At 38.0% G+C, this 27,399-nt stretch overlaps 2 long non-coding RNA genes across 2 annotated transcripts in view; one reads left to right on the forward strand and one right to left on the reverse strand.

The window, feature by feature from the left end:
• The window catches only part of LOC123636442, a 73,336-nt gene extending 62,565 nt beyond the window's left edge, over nucleotides 1-10,771 (forward strand). Inside the window, exons 3-5 of the long non-coding RNA XR_006734536.1 lie at nucleotides 4,567-4,618; nucleotides 10,354-10,409; nucleotides 10,505-10,771. This is a non-coding gene — a long non-coding RNA (uncharacterized LOC123636442). The remainder of the gene's footprint in view (nucleotides 1-4,566; nucleotides 4,619-10,353; nucleotides 10,410-10,504) is intronic.
• Nucleotides 9,962-16,142, reverse strand: LOC123636444. The gene is made up of 3 exons (XR_006734538.1): nucleotides 16,033-16,142; nucleotides 12,814-13,011; nucleotides 9,962-10,207 (listed from the first exon to the last, which is right to left on the reverse strand). It is a non-coding gene; the product is annotated as an uncharacterized LOC123636444 (long non-coding RNA).
• Between the last annotated feature and the right edge of the window lie 11,257 nt (nucleotides 16,143-27,399).

Genomic DNA, 27,399 nt, shown 5'->3' on the forward strand with positions numbered 1-27,399 from the left:
AAATTTTTAAGTGCAGAGGAAGGAAGCCACATTTTAACACTGGAAAAAAACACTAGATTAAAGGCAGATCATATGTATAGTATGATCTCCCATCTATAAGATGAAAACATATTGTTGGAGTCTTATTAGAGTATTTATATACATATAAATGATATAATATGAAAATTGTCATCTTGTCCTGTACTTTGATGCCAGATTCCAAGATTTTAAACATTCCTAGTACTCCTTTGTATTTGCTCAAAAATTGAATATACTTTGTATTACTCAAAAAATCTCTGTATTTAGGAATTACAATTTCAGATTTATTTCTTTTATGGGCCCTCTTTCATTCTTCCTTACTTGGCAAAAATTTTTTTTGAGATAGAAATACTCTTTAAAAAATTGGTCATTAATTACTTATGAACAAAAGAAAGTAAGATGTAAGAATAGAAATTATTTAGCCTCACTCTTACTGACAATATGGAGTGCAACATAAATTATCTTTTTTTACACAGTTCAGATGTATTTGGGGAAAAACTCATGTGCTTATTTAATACCTATATATCCTAGATCTGGTGTTGGTTTCAAACTCTGAGATGATAATTAGTCATTGAAAATAAATCAGCAGGAACCTTTCTTAGAGCAATTGTCCCAATGGTAAATCAGAAATTCCACCCTATATCCCCTTTAGGGTCTCCTGAATTCTGAAAATTCTGAACATATAAGTGATGCATTAGTGATCAGATACCTCTGATTTTATTTGTTTAATGGTTCTAACAAATCAAGTAAAATACAAAGGAGATATGTTGTTCTTTGAAATTTTCAAGAACAAGAAGTTTTGGCTCTTAAGAAATGATTTAACCTGCTTCAGATTGAGAGAATATATGTCTTCATAATATATTACTATGAGCAATCAGTAGAGAATACAGCTACATTAAAATGCTGGCAAGCTTAGTTCATTCACTTTTTAGAAAAACGAGTAAAACCTTACAACAAAATGTGTAGAAATTTGCTATTAGGTGATGACTTTAGTATTTGAGTCCATTTTACATTATGTAATGTGTGGTTTGGACTATTTTTATGACCTATGTTTTATTTCCACATTAAAAACAATCCAGATTTAAAAAAAAAATAAGTTTGAATAATTTGAAAGCAGACTTGCCAAAACCAGCCTTCGGAAGCACGGGTGCTCATGCACGCACACAGAGGCACACTTTCAATTTACCTTAAAACGAGGGTCACCCTCTGTAGCTAAAATACAATTGTTCTTATTTTTAGGTTACAACGGAAAAAGGTATGTGGGTGTGATTGCTGCGAATGGATTGCCAGCCTCTTAACAGTTCATCATTCTTAAATGATAGAAGTCCAGCAGCACCCTTCTGAGAAAAATCTTCCCTGTAGATTTTACTTTGTCTATGCCAGGACAAATTGCGTGCTAAGTTGGAATAATTCTGAGATGTAAGACACTTCCACCACTGTCCTTGGAATACCTAGGAGCCGACATTCCTCTCTGGAAGATGAGGGGAGAACGCCCCCTGCCCTCTTAACTGATGATTTACTGTGCTTCCCCCTGGGGCCACAACCGATGATCTGTAAGCTTGTTGAATTTTGAGGCAAATACTAAATATAATCAATATATAAAAATAAAAAAAAAAGAGAAAAAAATGCAATGAAAATTTATGACCTTAACATTCCTTCAGGGTCAAGCAATTTATCAAATTCTCTCACTTTCTGGTTTCAATTACACAGCCATTGTGGAAGGAACTTATTTTAGCAGGTTCATTTGCCTCAGTGGGGAATACAGGACTTTGGCCTAATGCTTCACCTTTAGTGCAGGCCATTTGAGCCTTAGAACAAATACCAATCATCACTCTTTGGGAAAAAGGAATCTGCATCGGCGTGGCCTATTGGAATGGGGTTTCTGTCAAGGTAAACGGTTGTCGGCAATGACTGTGGTAGAGTGGCGATAAATCCCATTTTATTGCTGAAAAATTCCAGCTTCTCTCCATGCCTGACAGCTCCCCACATTCTCATACCCATTTGGGCAATTTCTGCACTATGTCCATCTGGTTCTCATTACCTCTCAACCTGCCTGCGTCTGATCCAGAGAAAGAGCAGGTCAGAAACTGGGCGCGGGTGGGGGGCAGGGGGTGGTGGTGTGGGGGCGGAGAAACCAAGGTGATGAACAAAACAGAAAGCAGGGGGTGGCCCAGGGGGTTGGAGTAGAGGTGAGGCAACAACGGGGAGAGAGGGGATTCCAGCTAAGACTCTGAGTGGTCCCTAGATATATATAAGAATGATAACCACAGCGCCAAAGCCAGGAATCAGAGGAACCTGTATCTTTAGACTTTAGACTCAGGCTTTAAAAAGACACCTGTTTTAAGGCGGAGGAGAGAGAGAACGTGGTAGGTATGGGTGGGTGGGGATAGGTTAAGGGGAAGCACCTCTGTTAAAGGCACTACCTGCTGGATTATCACAGAGTAGAGGGTCTATTCTAGAAGAGCTCTGAGCCCTGTTCATGCAGTTGGCAGTCTTCTAAATATGAGGATCAAACTCTGCTGGAGTTTCAATTTTGGAGCAAAAACATATTTTTCTTGAAGAGGAAGAAAACTCCAGGATTTCCACCATCCTTGTTGCCATTCATTTTTCCAAGAAGAATAATATTTAAAAACTAACTTGTCCTAATCAAGGCATTTAGGATGGGTTCATTCATGAAGTGACAGGACTATCACCGAGTCACTTGGGTGATTCGCAACCCTACATCTGATCGTTTTTGGAATTGCAGTGCATTTATGCCTTCAAAAAGTTGGCCTCCTTCTCTGAAGCTGAAATCCTTTTGATCATAATTACTTCTGACCTAAAATTATCCATAGTCACCATGCGATGCCTCTCAGGGACAAAAAAGAAATGCATACAGTAACTACCTGATAGCAAATATAAACAATAAGCCAACTTCAATAGTAACTTAGATTAGACTAGGATGAAACTGCATAACTATACATATTTCTAATATCAAGTTTACCAACTACTATTTTTATTATAATGCTTTAGTGGGGTGGGTGGGGCCATTATAGCTAATCCTAAAATAAGTTTGGTTAAAGTACATTGAAGTATAAATGCTGAATATCTGAGGACTTTTAATAAGAATTAGAATCAGATGAATGGTTTCACAGATAGTAGTTATTTTGCCTCCTGTTTTGAAGTCAAATTTTTTTATGCAAATGTCTTAAAACCAGGTACGATTGTGTTTTCTTGAATATGTTGGAGAGCTGTGGCATTGTTATATTTGCAGACAGAATCTCCTGCATTAGATATGTTTGGACAGACATCTTAGTGCCTTCTGGATCCCAGGGATACAGAGTGAATTTCCGGTCCTCAAAATTCACGTTTTCAACAGTTAGACCCCCAGATGAATGTGTTTTTTATTGGTTGAATTCTAACATCAAAATTAAGTTAAATTTTAGTTGCTGAGCTGGCCCTTTAGACAAGAAATACTGGCTTCCAATATTTGAGATTTAATTTCTAAACTTTCCAGTCATGAATGTTGAAGGGAATTTTATGAAATGTACCTGAAATTGTAAATGAACCCCACATGGACATTTAATAAAGAAAGAAGTTGTTTATAAAAACTTTAAATTAAAACAAGTAGATAATTTGGACTGAAATAAATTAGAAATTGTCGAAAATGGAAGTTTGTTATTTGGCAATTTAAAAATGAGTACTTTCTGTCAACAAATACAGTTCTAAAACAGACATTTTTAGGTGGACATATTGAAAGGCATAAACCTTTAGCTAGGGTCACATACCTATTTAAATAGCCTTAATATACGACATCTCTAATTTGAAAAGTAATTTTAGATTCTTAGCCAAGAAGAATCTTGCTTGAACTTTACTTTTCTAGGCTGTACATATATCAGAGAAACGTGATCATTTAAATTCTAAAGGATGTTTGTTTCTTTTAATAGCATAGCAGAGAATTAATGGCGTGGGGGAGGTGAAGTGACAACTTAACTTGATGCTTGATAGCTGTTTACTTATAAATGTGTGCCACAGATTTGTGTCTGTAAAAGAAGGGGAAATAAAGAAAGCCATGTCTTTTAGGGAACTTAAGACACCTGGAAGAAAGTGCTTAGAGGGCTATTGAAATATTTACAAAACAAATCATTTACATTTAACTTTTGTATATGTAAAACCCCAAGTGCCTACAAAAAGACAGAACCAACTTTGGCTATAAGAAATATTTCAGCATCAAAATGGTTAATAGTATTATAGCTTCAAAAGAGCCTATTGGCTCACCCTCAAGGATGCCCTGCAGTTGTTGTTAAAGTCATCAGATGAAGCTAGCCTTCTCAGCTAGCCTTTAGATTTGTCTGCTAACAGTAAAAATACTATAATAAATCGGTAACATATGTTGCCAGGCAAGGAAAAGTGATATAAATAAAGAGACTAGGAGACCCAAACCAAGTACAATGTGAAAAGAATTTAACTTTCAATCTATTGGCTGGCTAATTACCATTTGAAAAGTAATTTGAAAGTGTTACTGTTATTTGCTTATATTCTTCCTCATTTTTCTTTTTTTCTCTTCAGATTGCATTCTTACCCAAATACTCTTCGTGATTGCCTGCTTTGCGGCTTTGGGGTAAGTCCCAGTTTTCCACAACCTTAAGAAAAAAAAAAATGCATAACATAAAAGATGCCAGAAAGACTTATATGTCCTGATGTTTGGGGTCTGTAAAATATACATTGGTTTGTTGTGTGTTGGGGGGGATAATGAAATAAAGAGAAGGGGTTTGTTTCTGCAAGGATCAAAAGTGTGCGAAAGTGTGCATATGCAAACGAGGCTCCCATCAGGAAAGCCACCTCTGGAATGGAAATGACAAAGCTTGGAACACACACAATCAATTATTTTCACTAGCATTTAAAATATAGAAAACAAAATCTGCTTTGGGAATTGACTGAATATTTTATTTAGCTTTTTTATTGAGACATCCTTTGAAAAATAGCATAATATAAATAGTTTTACAAAGCAACAATATAATCAATCTCTAAACTAGAATATAAATCAAGGATTTCATTAACTGCTGGTAGCCAGTTTAAATTGTAGTCTTGTCCATAATGTCTATCTATCTATGTATGTCCAAGTTATATTAAAAACCTTTAAATGGCTTTGTAATATCAGCTACATCTAGCTATTATAATAATTAATGGTACTGTTTTATAAATCAATACATGTATTCTTGATAAATTCATATCCAGTTAATGGTGTAATTTAAATAAAAAATTAATGTAATAAAGGACATACAGAAATGGGCAGGAAATCTTTAAAGGTTAAGAGCCAAATTTGTCTAAATTCATTTTTAACCTGTTTTGGAAAAGTTTATATTTAAAATCAGCTGAGATTTACCTTGTTTCCATAAAACTAGTCTTGCCATTTCTGGTGGTATCTACTATTGAATTTGTAAGATGTTTTCTTTTTTAACTGTTAGGTTTTAATGACATGCTTACAATACTGTGGAATATTTTACTGCAATTATAATATTTTGTTATTGTTGAATATCTGTTAGTAAAATAGAACAAAACAAAAAAACCTCAAACCAGTTATTTATTTTTAATACACAAATGAAATGTAAATGCTTTATTTTTTATATGCATATATAAATGAACTGTTCTGAAAATCTCCAAAGCTATATACAAATTTTATTTAAGAGGCAAAAGGACTGATTAGTTCAATGAATTTGCATGTGTAAGAGCCTAGCGTTTTCACTGCTTTCACTGAATGAACATCCCAGGAATTTTAGAAAGGAAAAAAATTGCACGGAGGAGTCTGAAATGTATTTTAACGCTGCACACGGGTAAGGAAACGTTCTGCAAAAAGAACAGTGTATTATTGTCTTAATTTTAAAAACACATAGCAAAGGCATATTAAAAAATAGCAAGATTTAGAAAAAAACAACTGAAGGTTGTATGTTATCAAATACAACATCAAACCTTTGCAAATAAAATTTCATTCGGTTTATAGAGTAAGCATTTTACAAAAAATATCTTCCAGAATTATGCAGACCAGCCTGCTCTGCCATCCTCCCTGACATGGTGCAGAAATATTCCTTTAATCCACTGAGCTTTTTCTGACATTTTTCGTAACATTGCTGAGTCTTATTTAGAGCAGCAAAGGAGGCATATGCAGTTCGCTTTGACACTGATGGGTGTTTCAAAATGTTGAGAGAGAGAGAGAGAGAGAGAGATTGAGAGAGAGAGAAAAGATTTGCTACCAGTCACTTCATCAACAGAACTACAGGAGCAATTACTATTTGTTAAAAGTTTACATTTCAAATGAAGCTAAATTTTAAAGAAGGCTCATCCTTTTAGAAGGTCTGGTGTTTGAAAGAGAGGGGAAGAGACTGCACATTAGTGATTACATGTTAAAGTGCACTCAAGTACTGGAACCATTTAAAATGTATTGTGTTTTCAGACGAAACCTGCAGCAAAACCACTCCTAAGAGGCTTAATTTAGGTTTTATAGGAGGAACATAAAAAAGACCAGGTTACAGCAACACGCTGAATTATGGGGTACATTTTAAATATCTTCATTTAAAAACGTATGTTTATTTTCCCTCCTGGGATCACTAACGTGTGTCTCCACAGAGAAAGCAAGGACATGCTACATTCTTAAAAATTATCTGTTAAAGGGATCACATTCCGAGACAGGTTTGAGCATTTTTATTACTACAGATAACCTCTTAATTATGTCACTGCCTTCCACTTGTTAATCAGGGACATTCAACAGAGTTAACCATGGAGTGGTTGCCGCTGGAAGAATACATTCTTATTAAGGATGAGAAACACATTTTATTCCTTTAATCATATTTCATGTATTGTTTTAGCACTGCTAAAAACTTGTTTACCTGCTTAAAATACATAACACCTAAGGAAGGGTCTAGATGCCCATAACTGTGTTGTTCATCACTTCAGACTGTGGAGCCCATGAAAAGCGTTAAGGGATAATTTTACTTTTCCTGTCTCCCCCCTCCCCCTCCCCCATGTCCCACACAATTCCTATTTGAACTAATTTTAGGTTTCTTCTGCAGCCACCAGTGTCTGAGATACCCAAATACTCTTTCAGAGAGCAAGGTGTAAGTGAAGTAAATAAAATCATGTTTCACTGTTGCTTTATCAACCCTCCTAGGTAGTTTTTCTGCCAGCCAACCTGTGCTGTTAAGACCCATAAAATTATGCAATAGTGACTTCTTTGGAGGTTCTCTAATCAGATAATGGCCGGTGTTAGGAGGGAAGGGCCCAAGGCAATGTTGCTGGCACTTAACACTGTGGTTGGTCATTACTTGTCTGGTAGAGACCAATAAACAGCTGATTACTATCCTATAAGGAGCCAATATTTTACATTTATCCTGGTTATTTTTTCTTTTCTTTCCTACTTCTTATAACAGCGACTATTTGTCAAGAAGATCTATGAGGAATAGCCTCACAGGCACCTTAAAAATAAGAATTTTCCTAGCATGAAATGATGCTTTTTTGTGGAAAGGTGAGAATGATTCTGGCTTTTATAAGAGCAAAGGTTCCATTAGTTTAGAGTCCATTTCTTTCAGACAGGGACACTCCCGGACACCAGCCCTGTGGCTCCTCTGTCCCCTTCCTTTCTCTGTGACAGGTTCACAGGCTGCAACTAAGGGGTTTTAAAATGCAAATATTTATATTTGAGCTCTGGCAATAACAGACCTGTTTTGCTTCCTCCAGAAGCCTGTGATAATTGATGCTTCATACCTGAAACTACGTTTCATTTATCTCTTTACACATGAAGATAGTATATAAATAAAAGATAATTTATGGCAGGGAAAAGGCCATTTGAAATAATAATCCTAAATTTGACTATATGATCTTGTAAAGCTGTAAGAGTCAGCGATGCAAATTTCTAAACTTTTAAAGAAAACTTGATTGCAAAGGAGAAATTTGTGCATTTTTGAATGTTTATTGAATTTGAATGCCTGCATTGGTCAAAAAAGAATAAGAAGGATAAACAGGAAGGCAAGAGAGAAAAGGTGTGCATACTACATGTGTTTTAAATGAATGTATTCAAGCACATATTTAGACTTCTTGTTACAATTTTATTAACTTTCTCTTTGCATTTAAATATTATTTTGTACTAATCAATGCAAATTGTGAAATAGCAAGTCTTCTAATGTGCCTGTCCTTCCCTGGGCTCTTCATCTTAGAATGAATAGAGGTACACAGGCCGATGAGAACTGGACCTTGATTTCACAACCTCATACAAAGCCAGGCAATTCTTGAGCCAAACAAACAAAGGGGGTGTAAGCGATTTCATTTATTTTGATAATCCTCCTCCTGCACGGGAGCATTTTGCTGTCTTTGTCAAAGTGAATGACAACAATTTGGCCAACTCTCTCTGAGCTGCACTCAACAGTGACAGGCAAATTATCAGAGGCCCTGCACTTCTTATTATCAGAGGAGAAGCCATCAGGGGGACGCATGGAGGATACCTCTCCCTTGTCACTATTTGTCAGTGGGACAAGGGCCACTGCTATGGGTAGCTGACAGGTAATTTCAACAATAACAATTACTCCTATTACTGGTGTCATAAACAATTCGCCCAAGGCATGACAATAGCAAAGCTTTATAATTCAATGCCATATAAATAAATGCCAGCAGGTAACAAGTAATTTAGCTCCAATCAAGCTTTCACCCCAGCATTAATATTGTTATTGCAAGAAAATGGAAAATTGAAAAAATTCAATATGTTAATGAATTAAGAGAAGTTCAAGGGCTAGACGAGGAGTTGAAACAAGCAAACCAAAATTATTATGGTATCATATCTGGTGCTATCCTGGGGGCCCAAACATCAGTATAATTACTTTAAGACAAGAAGGGGAAGCTAGTGTGCTGTTGCCTTAGCCTTCAAACCAGGGGAAAAATGTGACATGGCCTTTCAAAAAATCCTCCTTGCTCCAATTTCCGAAGAATATAAGTAGAAATATGAGAATGTATATGTAATGTAGCATTTCACTAGCTTTTTTCTTCTACCTGAAATATTTCATATGAAACAGAGGCATGAGTATCAAAGGAGCATTTCCATCTGTTTAAGAAAATCACATCAGCACCTGCTTCCTTTACATTAAGTCTCATAACGAAACTATTTTAATAAGCCTTTTTTTTTTTTTTACGTGGGGTGAAGGGAAAGCTGAAAGTCATCTTTGCTCTCCAGCTTTTGGAAGCGGACTGGGGGACACGGTGTTATCTTCATACGTAAAACTTCCTGATCAAACCCATTTGCAATTTTAGTATTTGTCCAGCAAGACAATGTGCCATCATGGTGACAGCAGTAAAAGAATTTGAAAATCTCTAATTAGGAGAGCTGCAGAGCAATTAACGCATGTCAAATTTCACTTCATCAAGTGCCACTCTAATTTTCCCTCTAAAAATTAATGGATTTTTTTTTTTCTTTTGGTATGTGTGTGTCCCCTTAAGGCAATGTTGATTCAAATCTGCTCAAGATGCAGTGTTGCACAGCTAAGCATCTTCTTGATTACAATCCGCCACACTTCTAACTGCGCTCATTCTCACTGCCACGGATACTTTGTCAACAGTCAAATTACACCACGCTGATAACAATGTATAATGGTGTTCCTCCTCTGAGGCCCCTGTCAGGAGATGGGGTTCATAAAAATGTGATGTTTTCTTCTCAACTGTTTCCAAAGGAAGTTTGTATGACCAGGTTCCTAGTTGGGCATTTATTTTTTAAAAATTAATGTGTTAATTTAAAAAAAAAAAAGAAAGGAACAAAATGATGGACTACAAAAATTCCTCACTGAAAAAAAAAATCAGAGGAAGAATGAGGAATTGAGAATATCTGTGGCCAAAGTTTTGCTTAAACACTTTGTTCGGAGATATTTTCAAGAGCACTATTCTTGGTTAAATACCAGATTTTTTTTCCTTTACTTATGGTCTATAAACATTGGAAGCCTCTCTTGAACAGACTGTATTTAGATTGTGCGAGAAGTTTGTTTAACTGCCATATTTGCCAGAATCCTCAAAACATCACAGGACACAGAAGACAAATGACTTTTTTTTTTGGGGGGGGAGGTGGGTCAGGACTGTATATTCCAGATAAATGTTGATTCATTTTAACTATTTTTTATCCTAGTTGCTTGTTGCAGATTGATATGTCTGAGACATCAACACATGTGAGGAATATTTCTCACTGAAAAACGAAAGAAAGAAATGCAGTGATTAGAAGATGATTTTACAGTCAGTCTTTAGAGATTATTCAGTTTTTAAAATTAAAAAAAAACCATCAGAGCTAGAACAAAGGAAATTAAATCAAATGTTAAATGTATCTCTTTCCAGATTCTTCAGGGAATAGAGAACATTCACATAGATTGATACCCCAGCTTTCTCAGCATGTAAGTATATTTTTGATCATGTTTTCTTTCATTATATTTATTCAATAAAATAATCTAAATTCATAGAATCTACACTTTATTTTTTTAATTTGCAGGTCAAGTGCAGCTTTTTATTTGCTGACAACTAACTCAAAAATCAAAACTTGGTATTTTGAGGTTTGTATTTCCAAATATTAAGAGTCTGTTCCTTGTCTTATGGCCCCACCCAGCACGTTCCTCAGTGGTCTACTTCAAACAAAAGAAAATGACACCGCTTTCAACTAGCCAAATGTTAGATTCTCTCAAAACTGATTGGGGACTCACTAGAAGTTTTGCAATTAGATTCACACAAATTGAATTATTTTATTTCTTCCCAAACAGCATTCTTAGAACTTTATAAATATAACAATACTGGGTTTAGAGTTTCTTGTGGCTCATTTACAAATAAAGGTATTTTGATAAAGCCAAGCTCTGTGTACCTTTGAACAACAAAAACCTGAAACAATCTCATGTTAAAATATTACAAAAGGATTGTAAAGGGAAATTTAAAGCGAGAAAACTTGATTATATAATGCAATCCAGCAGTAATCAATTTTACCTTCAATATCTTGCTTTTGTTTTCAAAATGCTAAATAAACAATACATAATGCATCCCTCATCAGCCAAACCATGGAGGCTCTGTGCTCAAATAACAGGAAACATATTCAATTTTCCTAACAGAAGACAGTTCATTAAGCTGTGCCACATCAAATAAAACTTTAATTTCTCCAGCATCAGAGTCGCAATGAAAGCAATTGAAGAAGATGAGCCATATGGTACTTCTATCAGCAAACACATATTGCTCATTCCCCCAAAGTTTTCTAATTCTGCTCCCCAGACCTGTGTAATATAGATAATGTGCTCCGAGAGCAGCAACCATGAGCTATCTAGTGTACACTTCTAATACTGTATTTAATGGGAAATAATGAATCATAAAAGCCTAGAGAAGACGGCTTTTGCTAACCTAAATCTCAGCTGTAATTTCATTGTTCTGTGCCTAAGATGCTGTTTGCCCTTTCCAAACAACAGCAGTTGAACATAATTATGCTGCTTCAAACCTGGGCTTGAAAAAGCATTCCTAATATAACCAAGTTTCTATTAACTCCTGAAATTCTGAATTTAATGATGCACTGATACAGACATTGAGATAACCGAGCATGTGTCCTTTTAAAATCCAAATAAGCATTTTCTCCTTCTCTTTGGTCAGACTGCTCAATGCTTTCATGCTCCCTCCTGCATCCCCCACCCCCCTTGCCTCCACCCCCACCCCATGCAACAGGAGTGGCATGATTAAAAATGAGGAGATTTTCTTGTTATTAGCAAATTTGACATTTGCCTGATGAAATGCACATAAAATGTGAAAGCTACACAGTACTCAGAAGAAATGTCTCCACTCCAATACTAGCTACCAAGATGAAATAATTTAAGTAAGGGAAATGTAAAGATCCTCGTACATCTCTGCTGCAGAATGCTAGGATTGTGTTATAAATGAAAGAACCAAATATTGCTGAGCTTTTAGAGTGATAGTATTTTTGACACATGTGAAGTGTGTAGTGTTCCTTCTCTCACCTTAGCTGCTTTGCCTGTTCACCTAAACATAACACATATGGTCACACACAGCAATTTACGTGTCGTGAGCCCAGCCTCTCTCTGAAAAGAACTTGGGGCTAGGGCTTTGTTCATTTTTAGGGAAAAATGTTGCTTTTTCCCCCAAATAGGTCGATAATTTCAGCTTTTCCATTTTTAAAGCTCATCAATATTTTACCAACATGATGCTAATTTAAAACACCATCAAATAACACTGTGGATACATATTGAAAACATATTTTAATGGTTTTGTTTGTTTTGGTATCATATGAACCAAGAACAATTAAATTAAAAGGAGACTTTTAAAAGTTAGAGATTGCCTTTTTAAAGCTTATTAAAATCAGCATGTTACATGCCTGTCTCTGAATTAGCTCTCACACTTGATTGCCATCATTAAAACTAGTTGTTTGGGTGCTGCTCGAACCCGATTCTTACTAGTTATTAACTTGAAATCTCTTTCCATTGAAATTAAAAAAAAAAAAAATCTTTCTAACTAGTGGAAGAAACAGTCGCCACAAAAAATCGAACTAGCACAGCAAGACAGCAACATTAAACCACAAAAAGACCAACAGGTAAAATAACTACAGTAACATCTAAAACACACTCAGAAAAAAAAGAAAAATCACAACAACAACAAAGAAGCAGTCCATTGATTATATTTCATGAATGCCTTAAAACAAATGTTTAAACAGTTTTCTGAAACAGTGCAGAAAACCTCTGCATGCTCCACTGGGTTGCAATGACAATGGTCTATTGCAATGTAAAACACGCTGGAGGATAAAAAGGTGCTTTTTGTTACCATTTTATCAAAGCTGTTCATCTTCGAGCTGCAGGCAGCATTTTGCTGGAATTGCAGATATTTCTCTGTCCAGGCTCCTTTGTTTGTGCATCTCATTTGCATATATTTATCTCCAGCTGAGGGTGCTTTCTGCTCATTAAGGCCTCCCTTCACATTATTTCATAAGCCAGCTGCTAAGAGGGATTTCACCTGTGGTGACTGAGAAAAGAGGGGTGAAAAACTAAATTCTTCATAAAAAGGAAATCTTCTGAGTCTCTTCCCCTATAAATGGGCACCATTTGTGTTAAACAGCCTCTTGTCATGATAGATGCCTCCAGAGGTCAGGGGTTAAAGTTGATTTGAAGGTCAGCAGTAAAACAACAGACAAACCAGACGCCAAACTGGTTCCTTAGCTGTCGGTGGGAGCTGTGGTACAACCAGGTCTTGAACCTTTTTCAACCTCTAATAAAACAGGGGATGAATCTGAAGTGGATCAACCAGGCCCCTGAGGAAGCAGCACAGAAAAACACAAATAATATCAATATCAGGCAGCCACAGGAAACAATGGGGCATTTCTCAGTGCTACATGCATGCTGCTATTGTTTCAAGGGCTGGGGAATTAATTCCACTTATTTATTTAAGGCGTGTCAACTCACTGCCTAAACCTGTTTCAGTGTCAAGATGAATAAAACTTTTATGGCTCATAAAATAGAGCCATTCATCTCAATGTTCTTTGTGGTGCGTTTTTTTTTTTTTTTTTTTTCCTGGGCATACTAAGCTAGGCCTCTGCTCCGAAATGGTTACATCTGAACCCACTGCTGCTATGATCCACACCGTATTAGACAAAAAAATTATTTCACTGGCAAATGGATCACAACAGAAATGACACAGGGAAGCATTTTAGCTACAATGTAATAGTCCCCCAAATTCTTCTAAATACTCTTCATGCAGTTGCATCTGTTTTGAGTGTGCATTTATTTACAAAGCAGAAGTTTTATTATTTTGGAGGAAAAGTTCAAAAGAGAGAGTGATCAAAAAATTAGTTTTCTAGAATATCATGTAATATATTCCCTTTTACTTTAGAAATACAACCTTGTCAGGGTAGCTCTTTCCCATTCATCATTTTTTTTTACCCAGTTTTCACTGCTATATAGTCAGCTTGTGCTGATGTAATAAGCAAATGCCTTCTTTAACTCTACTGCTCTGAATTTTATGTTTGATTTTAAGCATAAAATGGCACACATAAATGGAAAAGAAAATGCATTTATGGGATTTTTGTATTATAAATTTTTTCAAAGTTCAGTTACTGAATGAATTTTACTTTTGATTTCCTGACAAATGATTTTAATAATAATATAGTACTAGTAAACAAGTTAACATTTATAAAGTGCCACACACAATGCTAAGCACATGCATTTTCTCATGCAATTATTAGTGATAATTCAATCCAAGTCACACAGGTCCATTTAGAAAGGACTATAATAACAACTCTTTATTACCCACAACATATTTTAGTTAAAACAAAATGTTCCAATCAAACAATATCTTCAGTATAGCAAGCACATCATTATAACAGGTGACATCGTGGGATTGCTTTATATTTATATGAGTAAAAGGAAACAATTTGATGATATTTCACAAATTTTCCAATCATAGTTTCAATCGTGTATTACAGCTCTTTGCTTTATTGCAATGCAAATTGATTTGAGAAGGATTCACTTACTATGTTTTCCTAGTTGTCTAGTTTTTGAGTTCTCTAATGAATACTGTGGCCTTTACTTATGAAGGTGGATTTAATTTCTGATTTAGCCTATTGGTATAGGTCAGGGTTTTTCCCCATGAACTCAAGTGTTTTCAGAAAGTAGATCATTTGAGAACGGCCCCCAACAGAAGTTGTGCTTTCACATTTTGCCTGTGTATGAAGATATGGCCCTGAGGAAGAGGGATTCAGTTTTGGGGTACCAAGCACTGCTCAAGATTCAACTGCTCTTTATTTCCCACTTGAACTGGTGCATGCACCTCACAGATGTACCAGTTGGTTATATATTGGCGGCCCATTTACTAAGCAGCCCTGTTTGAAAATGCAATTGCTTTCAAGTGGGCCAGTAGGCCCTAAGAAACATAGTTCAGCTCATAATTGCCTGAGTTTTGGTAATCTACAGCAACGTGTTTGCATTTAAACACAGAGCAGGGGATTTTTCTTCCGTAGCCAATTACAGTTGAAAAAATGCAACTAGTCTTGCTTCACACAAGGAGCTCAACTTGTGGTTGGAGAAATTTTCTGACTTATTAAATGTTGTTTATATCCTCATTTTTGTAGACCCTCTGCCTTCCCAAAGCATTTTATAACTCCCTCTGTAAGTGACTTACCAATTTTCTTTCTGACCTTCTGCATCAAATTTAACCCCACCCAGCCCTGATCCAGAACCTCCAAGCAACTAGACTAGAGCAAAAATATACGATTTACCCCTCTCCAAGTCTGCACCAATGTCTTTCATTTTTCTTTTACTCTAATCTAATCGCTAATTCTTAAGCTTTGGCCAAATAGTTAAAAATGTTAAGTGCTAGCAAAGCCTTCTGCCTCCCCCTCATATCTGTCTCTGTTTGTGGAATGGGTCCCAGTTTCCTCCTCTTCTCCTTCAGCCCAGGGTCTTCAGGTCAGAACACTGTAAATACACACAGCTCTGGCTGGATCCATAAATCTGAGCAAAGGGCAGGCTTATATATTCAGATAAGCTCAGGCAGAATTAGGGGCATGAAAGGAAGGAGAACCAGCAGAGTCTGAAGCTCTGTAGTCACATTCAGAGAACTGAACTAAAAAGACCGAGAATCCTTAGTGGGGGAAGGAAAAAAAAATATGCTTGGAACATCTCTCCTTATGTCTAATGGATAAGGTTGGCACTGCTTCCTCTTTGTTTATTTTATTTTTTCCACATTGCTTATGTTCACATCCTTACCAAACATATTATCGTAGAGGCAATCAAATTAAACAATAAATTTCATTTCTTTCCAGTGTCCCTTTTTCTTAAGTGTATTTGTTTGTGTTTTGACCTGTGTGTATGCGCGTGTGTGTGATGTGATGTGAATTGAAGTCATTTTTACCAGAAATTCTTCTCTACTGTAATTTTTCAATCCCAAGGTCTTTGACTGAATCACCGTGTTGTTACTCACCATGCTGAATCCCCAAGAAAAATATGTCTGAGGGATTTGGAAATGACAAAGTGATAAATAAATGGTTACATATCCTTTGGTCTTCAAGGCTTCTACTTCATTTCTGGGTCCAAGTATTTTCTGTTGGATCTTTAGATCTTCAGATTTTCCATGCCTCCTGAAAGACCATCCTCCTTGGGGGATGTGCCCCTTGTGAATACAGATACTTTCACAATGGGAAATACTGAGCAAGATGGTCAGGGCTGAGAAAGTCCCTTCCTTCTATCACCCTTTTGCCTGACTCTTCCTTAGGTGCCAGGAGTCACACCACAGATTTGCTGGTTTAAGACTCTAGGAAAATGTGGCACTGGATTTGTTTCCAAGCAATGTTTTATATTTTATTACATATACATATATATACAGTTTTTATCTGATTTCTCTAGGTTATTCTTTTGGCTGATAGAGAATTGATTTTTAAAAAAAGGCTAATTCATGCTCCTCAAAAGAAGCTTCTTTTCTTGGGTTGAAAAATTAGTGATCATTCCATGTAGTTAAGAAAATTTTATGGGAAAAATTGCCAACAGAGGCCGGGCACGGTGGCTGACGCCTGTAATCCTAGCACTCTTGGGAGGCCGAGGCGGGTGGATCACTCGAGGTCAGGAGTTTGAGACCAGCCTGAGTGAGACCCCATCTCTACTAAAAATAGAAATAAAAAATTACCTGGACAACTAAAAAATATATATAGAAAAAAACAAATTAGCTGGGCATGGTGGCGCATGCCTGTAGTCCCAGCTACTCGGGAGGCTGAGGCAGTAGGATCACTTAAGCCCAGGAGTTTGAGGTTGCTGTGAGCTAGGCTGACGCCACGGCACTCTCTCTAGCCCGGGCAACAAAGTGAGACTCTGTCTCAAAAAAAAAAAAAAATTGCCAACAGAGTAATTGGGCTGGGAGCCCAGTGTGTTGCCTGCACTCGAGCCTTACCTTCAACAAATCCCTTAAATGATAATAATGATAATAAGAATTATTACTGTTTATTGAGCATTTACTTTTGGAAAACAATGTAGTAGGTACTTTAGAGATATATTAATTTTCAGTTTTACAAGTGGTAAATGAAGTATTACAGTCTCCATTTCATAAATTAAAAAATCTCTGATTTGAAAAGTGAAGAAACTTTCCGAGAATATACATACAAGCCCCAAATTTGAATATGGATCTGATTCCAGAGCTTTCTCTTCTGAGCTGCCTCTCACAGTCTCAGGTTCTGCATCTCTGGGATCACGTCTATTCATCAGTGATATTCCATGTCCAGTTGACTTTCTCCAGTCCATACCTCTCCTGACCCTAGCCTTGGCATTTTCAATAGCTCCCTGGCATCTTGGCCTGGCTCTCGAAGACCTCCTGGACCACATGTCTGAAACTGAACTCATTGATTCTTTCTGGCCTTTTGTTTTTCTTTTACTCTAATCACTAATTCTTAAGCTTTGGCCAAACAGTTAAAAATGTTCTATATACCCAGACTGGAAAAAACCTGACCTGCTTTTCCTCTGTGATCTATGTGGTGTGTAATGGGAGCATTTTTTGATTCTGTAGTCCAAGTTAAAGGCTCTCTGCTTACCTGGACTCTTTCCTGTCTCACCTACATGATCATCATTCAGCCTGGTAGAGCAGTGACCTGTGCAGGGGACATTGTAGTCTGACTATCTAGGTTTGAACCCTGGCTCCCCTGTTTACCAGCTGTGTAGTGTTGGACAAGTTACTTTACCCTTCAGTGCCTTGATCTTTTCATCTATAAAATGGGGTCTGAAAATTATTTATTTTGTAAGGCAGTCTAGTTCAGACTTTGGATATTGCTTGACCAAACTATTAAAATAGCCTTCAGGCTGGTGTTTCTGAAGACAGGCTCTCCCTTTTGTAATCCGGTCTCCTGGATTACAGAATAAAATAAGTAATAGACATGATACTTGACTCCTTAAAAATCTTCGAGACTCCCTATTACCTTCAAATCTAACTATTGAGTCTGGCAAAGGCTTTTGTAATCTTGCTCCAACTGGCCTTTCCAGAGTCATTTTCCACCATGACCCCCTTAGCAATTCGCACTACAGCTGCAAAAAATTATACATATGATATTCTTTTGTGCCTCCAGACTTTTGACTGTGCTGTGCCCTCTACCAGGAATGCCCTTTCTTTCCATTTCCACCTAGTGAAAGTGCATTTGTTTTGCATGGCTCAGTTCAAATGTCATCTACTTTTTAGGACAGCATAAATTGTATTAGTCATTTCTAGAGTGTATTTCTATTTTAGAAACTAACATGTTGTATGGTAATCATATGCACTATGATTTTTTGTCTACCATTAGGTTGTGAACTTCTGTGGGCAGAGACTATGTCTCTTTCAACTTAATATCTTTTGTTCTAGGGCCTCATATACAGGGGTTGTCCCAAATTTAGATTAATACATAAAATACCATTCTTTGTTCCTAAAAAATAACTTAAAGCAAATGTGAATCAAATGACTGTAATTCTTTTAAATAGTTGAATTAATTTCTGTTAACTTAAGATAATAAAGACAATGAATTTGTAACAAAATTAAATTAAAAACTCAAGTGTAATTATATTGTTCTTACTGTCTCCAAGCCATCATGTTTTTTTTTCCTAGTATACGTGTCACACTTTTCCGAAACTATAAGAAAATTTGCGAATAGAAATCCTTTAGAGCACTTTATTTGATATAGAACATCTATATTTGATACAACATTTCATTAGAAAAGGAGCCTGCTTTTTTCTTATCCGCCCTTACTCTAATCATGATATGTCATGGGAGGTGGTATGTAAGTGATTAAGATCATAGGCTCTGGAGCCAGAGTGCCTAGGTTTAAATGCCAGTGCTGCTCCTTACAAGCTGTGTAACTGTTGGAAACAGTTTTCCTGGGACCTGTTCTCTCATCTGTAAAATGGGTACCGGAATAACATCCAGGGCAGAGAGTGGTTATGAGGATCAAATGATTTAATGCACTTAGCACTTAGGTGAGACCCTGACTTATAGTAGATGCTCTAAAAATGTGTCCTGTTGTTTGGTTGGTGTTTACAAGAGTAGTACCTGGAATCCTAGCAGAAGGATGAGGAGTATTTCATCATTAGGGAACAGTGGGGAGAGGGGAGGAGCTTTGAGAGCTTGTGAGAGTTGGCCCATTCACCTGTGCAAGGACTAGTTTACCTCTTTCGGATATCATTCCAACATATAAGCAATATAATGCTTCTTTTCATTGTTTTACACATGGAACTAAATCTAGGAACAAACCCTAATTTTAACTTAGCAATTAGGAAGGTTAGCTCCAGAATTGTCCTGCCTGGGTTTGAGTTCCAGCTCCATGACATGTTGGCTGTGTGGCCCTGGGCAAGTGTTTTCAATTCCATAAGTTTAAGTTTTCTCCTCTGACAAATGAGGGAAAAAAGATTAATTTTTACCTTCTACCTGTTGTGGGAAATTAAATGAAAAAAATCACTCAACATGTTTATCACAGTGGGTATCATATAGTAAGTGCTTAACATGTGATGACTACTGTTTCTCGTGTTGACAATATCACTGAAGTATATTTACTATATGCTGTGCTTTTTTCCACACACCTACATAATAGTGTAAAAACATTTATGTAGATTAAAAAAATACGGCAAATACCTGTATATTCACCATCCCAGAGTGAATATAAATAAAATAAAAAGTGGCCAGTTCCTTAGAAGTCCCCTGACTTATAATTGCTGATCCTTTCTATTTCTCTTATAGAAATGAATATATAGGCATGCATTGTGTAACAGTGGGGATACATTCTCAGAAATACATCCTTAGGCGATTTCGTGGTTGTGCAAACATCACAGAGTGTACTTACACACAACTTGATGGTCTAGCCTGCTGCATGCGTAGGCTGTAAGGTCCCTGTTGCTCCTAGGCTACAAACCTGCACAGCATGTGACTATACTGAATACTGGAGGCAGTGTAACACAATGGTAAGAATTTGTGTATCCAAACATTTCTAAACCCAGGAAAGGTAATGTGTCGTGATGCGACTTTATGACTGTAGGTGATAGATAGGAATCTTTCAGCTTCATTATTATCTTATGGGACCACTGTCTTATATATGGTCCATCACTGACCAAAGTGTCATTGCAGAGTGTGACTAATTTAGTCATTGTTTTGTGGATGCTAGAGATGTTGAAAAGAGAATGAAAGGATAAATTTAAGGAATACTTAAAATTTCATGGAATTAAAGTTTATATTCTACAATTTCTGTTCCTGAAGCCTAGGGGAGAAAGAATAAGGAAGATGAGGTGTCATGGAGGGGTGATGTGGAGGTGAGCATTGCCTAGGCCTTTTGAAATTGGAAAGGGTGCTTGTCCAAGGAGCCAATGGTGGTATAATTGAAGGAAGAGCTTAATTCGGTTGAATGGATCTGGAGTCATTATGTGAAAAACAGTGCTTCATGGCAGAATAAGTACAAAGATTTTTGATGTAAGTAAAAAAACAAACAAACAAAAAGACACCCAAAAGACTTAGTGTTTGAATAGACTGAAAATGTATTTTGTTCTTAAAATTTCCTTTATAAAATTATTTTTGCCCATTAAATTAAACATGGAAAAGACCTTGAAATAGGGTATTTAATTTGAAAGAATTAACCAAAGTCCCACCACTCAAGAACTGCTTCAACATGTTGGTTTATTTCTTCTGATACTTATATTCTCTTTATGCATTTCCACTGCATCCTGTATTGTTACTGTATACCTGGCATATCTTATTGTTTCTTCCCTTCTAGACTGTCAGTTCCCTTAGAACAGAGGCTATGTCTTTCTGGCTTACTATCCTTTCCTGAGTCTTTAGAGCTTAGTAGGTGCTTAATAAACACATGCTGAATGACTCAATTGTTTGGAAAATACAAAAAAAAAAAAAGGAAGAAAAAAGAGAGAGAAAATCCATGAGTAGAAAAAAAAGTTAAATGCCAATTGAGACTATCGGTGATTTGGAGTGTCAGTGTCCTGCTGCTCTTGGTACTGGTGCCACAAAAGGCAGATGAAACCAAGGCCAGGTACTAGGTGGCACATGGGTGCCCCAGGGCCTGTGCCAGGTGGGGGTTTAGGGAGGCTTTCTGTGCGGGTGTGCAATCAGTGCAAAGGAAAGAGACAGGTGTTGGATTTCTGAGCTCCAAAAGGGAAAATCAGAAGGAGTTCATAGTTGAAGCTTTAGGCTTAGGAGGAAAATATTAATATCATGGCTTCCAGCTTTATTTGAGCTATTGAATACTGAATTATATTTGCTTCTCAAAACAAGGAATTATTTTGTTTTATCATGTATAAAGTAATGATCTCAAATATTTCAGGCAATGAGAAAAAAATATTACCAGTTATGGGAAGCACTGGAATTTCTTAGTGGAATTTCTAATTTGGTGACTTCGCAAAGATCTAATCATTCCAACATCATGATTCCAAGCATTATTTTATTAAGCACTACATTTATAAAGAATATTGTAGCTAGAATTTATTGTTTATTTAGATTTTTCCAATGCCCTCATCACTGAGGTCTCTGGTTGCATGGGTAGAAGATTAAGAGATACAATAAACTAAGAAGAACAGAGCTAGCAACACACACTAGACCTAGGCCAAACTAAATAAATATGTCTATTTCTTAGCCTAGAGTTTAACAAGAACAGAAACAAAAATCTTATATCTAAAAAGGTAAAATTTTTAAAAGAAAGAGACTTCAGCTTTAATTCGATGTGAGTTTGCCTAAGTTAAGCAATTGCTTATCTAAAAGCCAGTATTCATAGTTATTTTATATCTTCCAATTATATTTTGAAAATCATATGGGCCACAAGGAAGCACAGCAAGAAATTAAAATTCCCTGAGGTGTGAATTCAGGATAAAGCATGTGTTTCCAATTCAAAACAAATTATTTAAAATCCTGTTTGGATCTGCTATTAATAAAATTGACAAGAACAAAATACAGCTAAATGCAATTCTACCTCGTGTCAGTTAAAAGCCAAATTCCCTAGTTTCAATGTCTAGTTGTGTGACGTTGGATGAATTGTTCACCTCTTTGTGCCTCAGTTTTATCTGTAAAATGGGGACAATAATCTTATCCATATCACAGGGCTACTGTGAGAATCCCGTGATTTAACGTGTGTTAAGTTCTGAGAATAATGACTGGCACGTAGTAAGTGCTATATAAATAGCTGTAATTACTATTAAACAATGAGACAAAACACTTGTTGCTATGTATCATCTCATCTTTTTTTCTTGACAAGAGAACACATTTGTCTGTCTTTACAGCTTTAGTCTTTCACACTCATTCCTATCCTGGAAGCCTCCCATCCTCCTTTTGTACAGGAATGCTTCCCTGGCTCTTCTGTCGGCAAGTCTGATCTCTTTGGACGTAAGGCCTTATAAGGTCAGATGCTGCAGTATACTGGGGCCAAGAAATGGCTCTTTGGAAAATAGTGTCTTTGTATTTCCTAACATTCTAGCGCAGCCATAGCACTCAGGAAGACCTGATCCACTTTAGAAATCTGTAAGAAAATAATAGAAATCTCTTAAAATGCTTCTGTTCTTAAAATGAACCCCTTTAAAAGTTTTTGCCCCAGAGTGAAGGTGATTGAGTACTTCATTTTGCTATTATTTCAAAATGGAGAGTAAGAGAAAAATTTTCCAAGTGAGGATCATTGCTGACATGACCGTGCATAAAGAAACTGAACATAATTTTTCTTTCCCAAGAGATCTGAAGTTAGAAACTAGTTGTCCATGTCGCTGGCTCTTCACTTTGCAGTCTCCTCCGTGGTGAAGCCATGCAGTGGACGGAGGTCTCTGGACACAGCAGGAGTCTGTGCCCTGATGTTCTACCTGCCACTGCAGACTCCGTGACACGAACCAGTCAGTGTGGCTCTTAAGCCCCAGCTCCTGGGCACACTATGTGAGCCGTACAGTCACACCCCTGTCAAAGCAAGGACCAAGTCCTATCCACCCCTGAGGTCCTTGACTCAGTTCAGTTGTATTGGGAAAGCATTGTAACCTCTCCTCCCTAGTATTACATCTTGAAAATGCAGCACTCAAACAAAGAAACCTCCTGCCATGACCTTTCTTCTGGATTTATTTGCCTTTAGCTATGGGACTGGAAGGTCTTTCCAAAGGCTTTCTCTCCTCCCATCCCAGGCCATAGCAACCTTTCTAAATGCCATTTGAATCCTGTTGGTTCCTTCCTCAAACCCTTCAGTTGCTCTCCCTTGAGTGTAGGGTAAGAGGCTGGTCTGCTGCCCCAGGGGTACCCTGGGCTCTGACCCTAATCAGTTTGATGCTTACCCTCATTTGCTATCTTTCTTATTCCCCATGCCTTGCCTTTGAGTGGATTACTTCTTCTGATGTTAAGATATTTCTTTGCTTTCTTTGCTAGGCTAAATCCTTTTCTGCCTATATATTAAACTCAGGTGACTTGTCCTCTGGGAAGTCTGTCCTAAACCCCCCAAGCTGGGCAGGATGGCTCCCTCTGGAGCCACCTGGAACTCATGCCTTCCCATTTCAGCCTTGGCCACACTGGGTTGTACCTGCCTTTTGGTGTTCGTGTTGCTCACTGTTCTGGAAACTTCTGAGGACAGGCACTGGATCTTTCATTTTGGCAACTCCTGCACCCCGCCCAGAGCCTGGTATATAGTAATGAGGTCAATAAATGTTTACTGAATAAGCAAATAAATGAAGTCTAAATTTGACAAGATCTCCCATGTGATAATTAGGGACACCACGAACCTAGAGGGCTACCTAGAGGTAGATTGATAGCTAGTTGAAAACTGTTCCAAAAGAAATCAGAGAAGGCAGGCCTAGATCAGACAAAATATGTTTGATGATTTATAAGAATTAACAAGGATATGAGCGAAGATGCAGGGGCTACTGAACTCCAGGAGGGGTTTTCACCCTCAAATAATTTCAAAATGGATGAGGTATACAATTCTGCTCTTAGGGCTAAAAAGTTCATTAAATTAACACAAATTGTGGGAAGAGAATTTCTCTGAATGTTACTCACAATGAGCCAAGAGTGTGATTGAAGCTAAAATTTTATTATTGTTATTAGCTGTTTATTGTTACTAACTACTGAGCACCTGGCATCTCTTAGGCATTTTCAGTAGACACATTAACTTAATAACCCCGTGTGACTTAGCCCTCGCCACATCTCTGAGAAGCAGGTAATATGTGCCATTGGCCCTATTTTGTGAATGAGGACACTGAGGCTCAGGGAGAATAAACAACCAGCCCAAGGTCACACATTGGTATGTGACACACAGCTGAAAGGGACAGCATGACTGGGTGACTCCTGAAGTCAGGGACTGAAGGGTGGTTACTGACGAACTAGAGCACATTCTGGGGAGTGGGGCCGATGTGGATTTAGGGACAACAATCACATTCTGCTCTCCTCCTCCTATTTCTAAACCAACTGAGGAATACACAAAAGCGTCAGACAAATTGAAATCCAAACATCAGCTTTTTCAGAGGAAGCTGGTTAAATAGACATGCTAATCCCGTAACCCAACCCAGCATTAAATGCAGCTGTCAGAACTGCAGGTCATCTGGAAGGGGCTAAGCCTGACTGGTGAGCCCCCCACAGGCAGGGAGAAAACCCAGCTCCTCAGGCAGTTCCTGAACAGCAAGCAATGGACGCCGCCGGCCTACATGGCTTTATCCCCCAGGATCTGTGACGTCTCCCAGATTCAGTAGTCAGGCAAGCCATGCCCCTCCTGTGGGCAGGAATGGGTCAGGGAGAGGCCAGAGTGTGACTCTGTACTTCCTCAGGGACACAGAAAGCCCTGAGGGAATAAAGTCCTAGTCCCTGGTGGTGGCCAGGATGCTAATTGACATATCAGTGGCACCAAAAGGCAGAAAGACTGGTGCTATAGTTAAGTTTTTGTGTCAAATCAACTGAGCTATGGTACCCAGATGTTCGGACAGACATCAACTGAGATGTTGCTGTGAAGGTACTTTGTGGATGTGATTAACATTTAAATCAGTAGATTTTGAGCAAAGCAGATTACCCTCCATGATGTGGGTGGGCCTCACCCAATCAGTTGAAGGCCTTAAAAGCAAAGACTGAGGTTTCCAGAAGAAAAAGAACTCCTCAAGACTGCAACATCCACTCTCACATGAATTCCCATCTACCCTACAGATTTCAGAGTTGCCCATCTCCACATTGTGAGCCAATCTTTCTGTTTCTAAATATATATACATACGTATATTTGTACATACATACATATGAGTATCTCCCATTGGCTCAGTTTCTCTGGAGAAGCCTGACTAATACAACTGGGGATGTTGAACTTGCAGCTGAGGGATTACAGTGGTGATCACGGAAGCCGTGTTCACATTTCTGATGGGTTCCCACAGGGCAGGCTATGGGCTCACTCAATGTGTCCCATCAGCGTGGACTTTCTTGAGATGCTTTTAGCACTAGAAATGGTTTCACTGGAGCATGATGATCCTCGTTAGAGAAGAAATGCTCAGGTTATGAGAAGGTTGACTCAGACAGCTGGCTTTTAGGGTCACTTTAAACTCTTTAGGGTAGTGACACTCTCTTATGCTTCTGTTAAATAATTCCATTACATTTTTTCACATTTTAATGTCTATTGGTTTTAGACATTAAAACGAATGTCTAAACCTTTCATGTCTATTAGTTTATTGGCTTTCCCATAGTGTCTAGCACACAACTAGACAATTATAGAATTGAATTGAGAGTGTAATAATGGCTAATTAGGAGCCAAATTTTAACTTTAAATGAACATGTACTTTTCTGTTTTCTTCACATTGCTTTGTCTCTATATACATTTGTTTCAAAGTACTCATTTTTATGACCAACATATTATTAATAGTAATGTCCTGTTATTACTTGGTTATTTAATTATAAATTAAAATACATAGCTCACAGGATTTTTGACCAGAACTAAGCAAGAAATTAAAATATAAATGAGAAGCTAACCTAATTTGTGAATAATATTTCTCTGAAATCAATTATCTTATTTTCATAGGAAACACAATTAGAAGGAGAAATCTGTCTGCTAAATTCATCTAAAAGAATGCAAGAGTTATTGGGATATAGGAAAATACTACCTCTCTAAATGCTAACGAACACCAGCTTTATCATTTCGAAAGAGCGGGATTTTGCTTTTATTCTTCCCCTTCCAGGGAAAAATTTTACTGCCTCTTACTTCCCTTGAGCTTGAGATTTGAGGCCACATAAATAGCTAATCTGGAAATTGCAAACCAGTGCCTTCAAGTGCAGTTACCTGCTCTCCCCTTTTCTCCTTGAATTAGCTGGTCAACATTCTTGATCTTGCCAGTATTGATACAGCCACCAAGTCACAATGCTCAGCTGTGCAACCTTGCACTCTCTGAGGAAGGAGGGAGTTTTTTTGGAGCCCCGACATCATTCTCCTGTTCAGACCATCTTGCAGGGCAGAAAGTGTCACAGGAAGGCAGAGCCTGAGGGTCTTATGCTGAACACGCCTTGTTCTTGATATTTTGTGTTGAAGATAATTCTAGCAAACTCTAGCATAGCATTGAGGTGACAGGTGTGATCTCTTTGGGAGGGGCGTTCAGCCCTGTAGCACTGCAAAGGCTGTGCTGATGGAGCCAAGGCTCCCTCAGATATAGTTGATAGCAAAGGCTGGCAAAGGGTGTCCCTTGGACTGACAGCATCCGCATTATTTGGGAACCTGTCAGAAATGCAAATTCTTGGGCCCCACCCCAGATCTGCATCAGAATCTCTGGGGGCAGCACCCAGCAGTCTGTTGAGCAAGTCTGCAGAGGATTCTGATGCAAGCTCAAGTTTGAATTACTGGTTTATAGCACACTTCAGCTGCTCACAAACACAAACACAGGCACATTTGGGGTATTTCCTCAGTAAAGTGGGCTCTGGTCACATTGAAACAGTGAATATCTGCCTGTATGTGTGTGTGCGTACGTGTGTGTGTGTGTGTGTGTGTGTGTGTGTGTCGGCGGGTGTTGGGAGTAGAAATGAAGATCAGGATTGACTGTGGTGACCCAGGAAGCTGGGGTCAGAGGTATTTTCTAAGAACTGGAAAATCTTCACTGTGGATTCCCAAGTCTTCGTAAAGCTAAGGTGGCCCAGCCTGGGTCTCTTTACACTACGGCCTCAGAGAGTCCAGGCTGAGGGCAAGATGGACGGCCTGACTCTGCTTCCCTGGGACTTGGAGTACAGATGTGCTCCTGCCCCCTCATCGGGGAGGCCTGGACTGGATCTGGAGGCCTGAGCTCAAGTCCTAGAGCCACCTCTATTGAGCCATGTGAGCTTGGGCAAGTCCCCTGCTCCCTGGGCCATGTGTCGTGAGTTGGTCATATGAGAGGCCGTCTTGGGGAGGTGGGCAGGGAAGGTGCTGACCACAAGGCCCCCCACCCCCCTTCACCTCCTGTGTGCATGGAG

Source organism: Lemur catta, chromosome 4 (assembly GCF_020740605.2).
Source record: "Lemur catta isolate mLemCat1 chromosome 4, mLemCat1.pri, whole genome shotgun sequence".
Taxonomy (NCBI): domain Eukaryota; kingdom Metazoa; phylum Chordata; class Mammalia; order Primates; family Lemuridae; genus Lemur; species Lemur catta.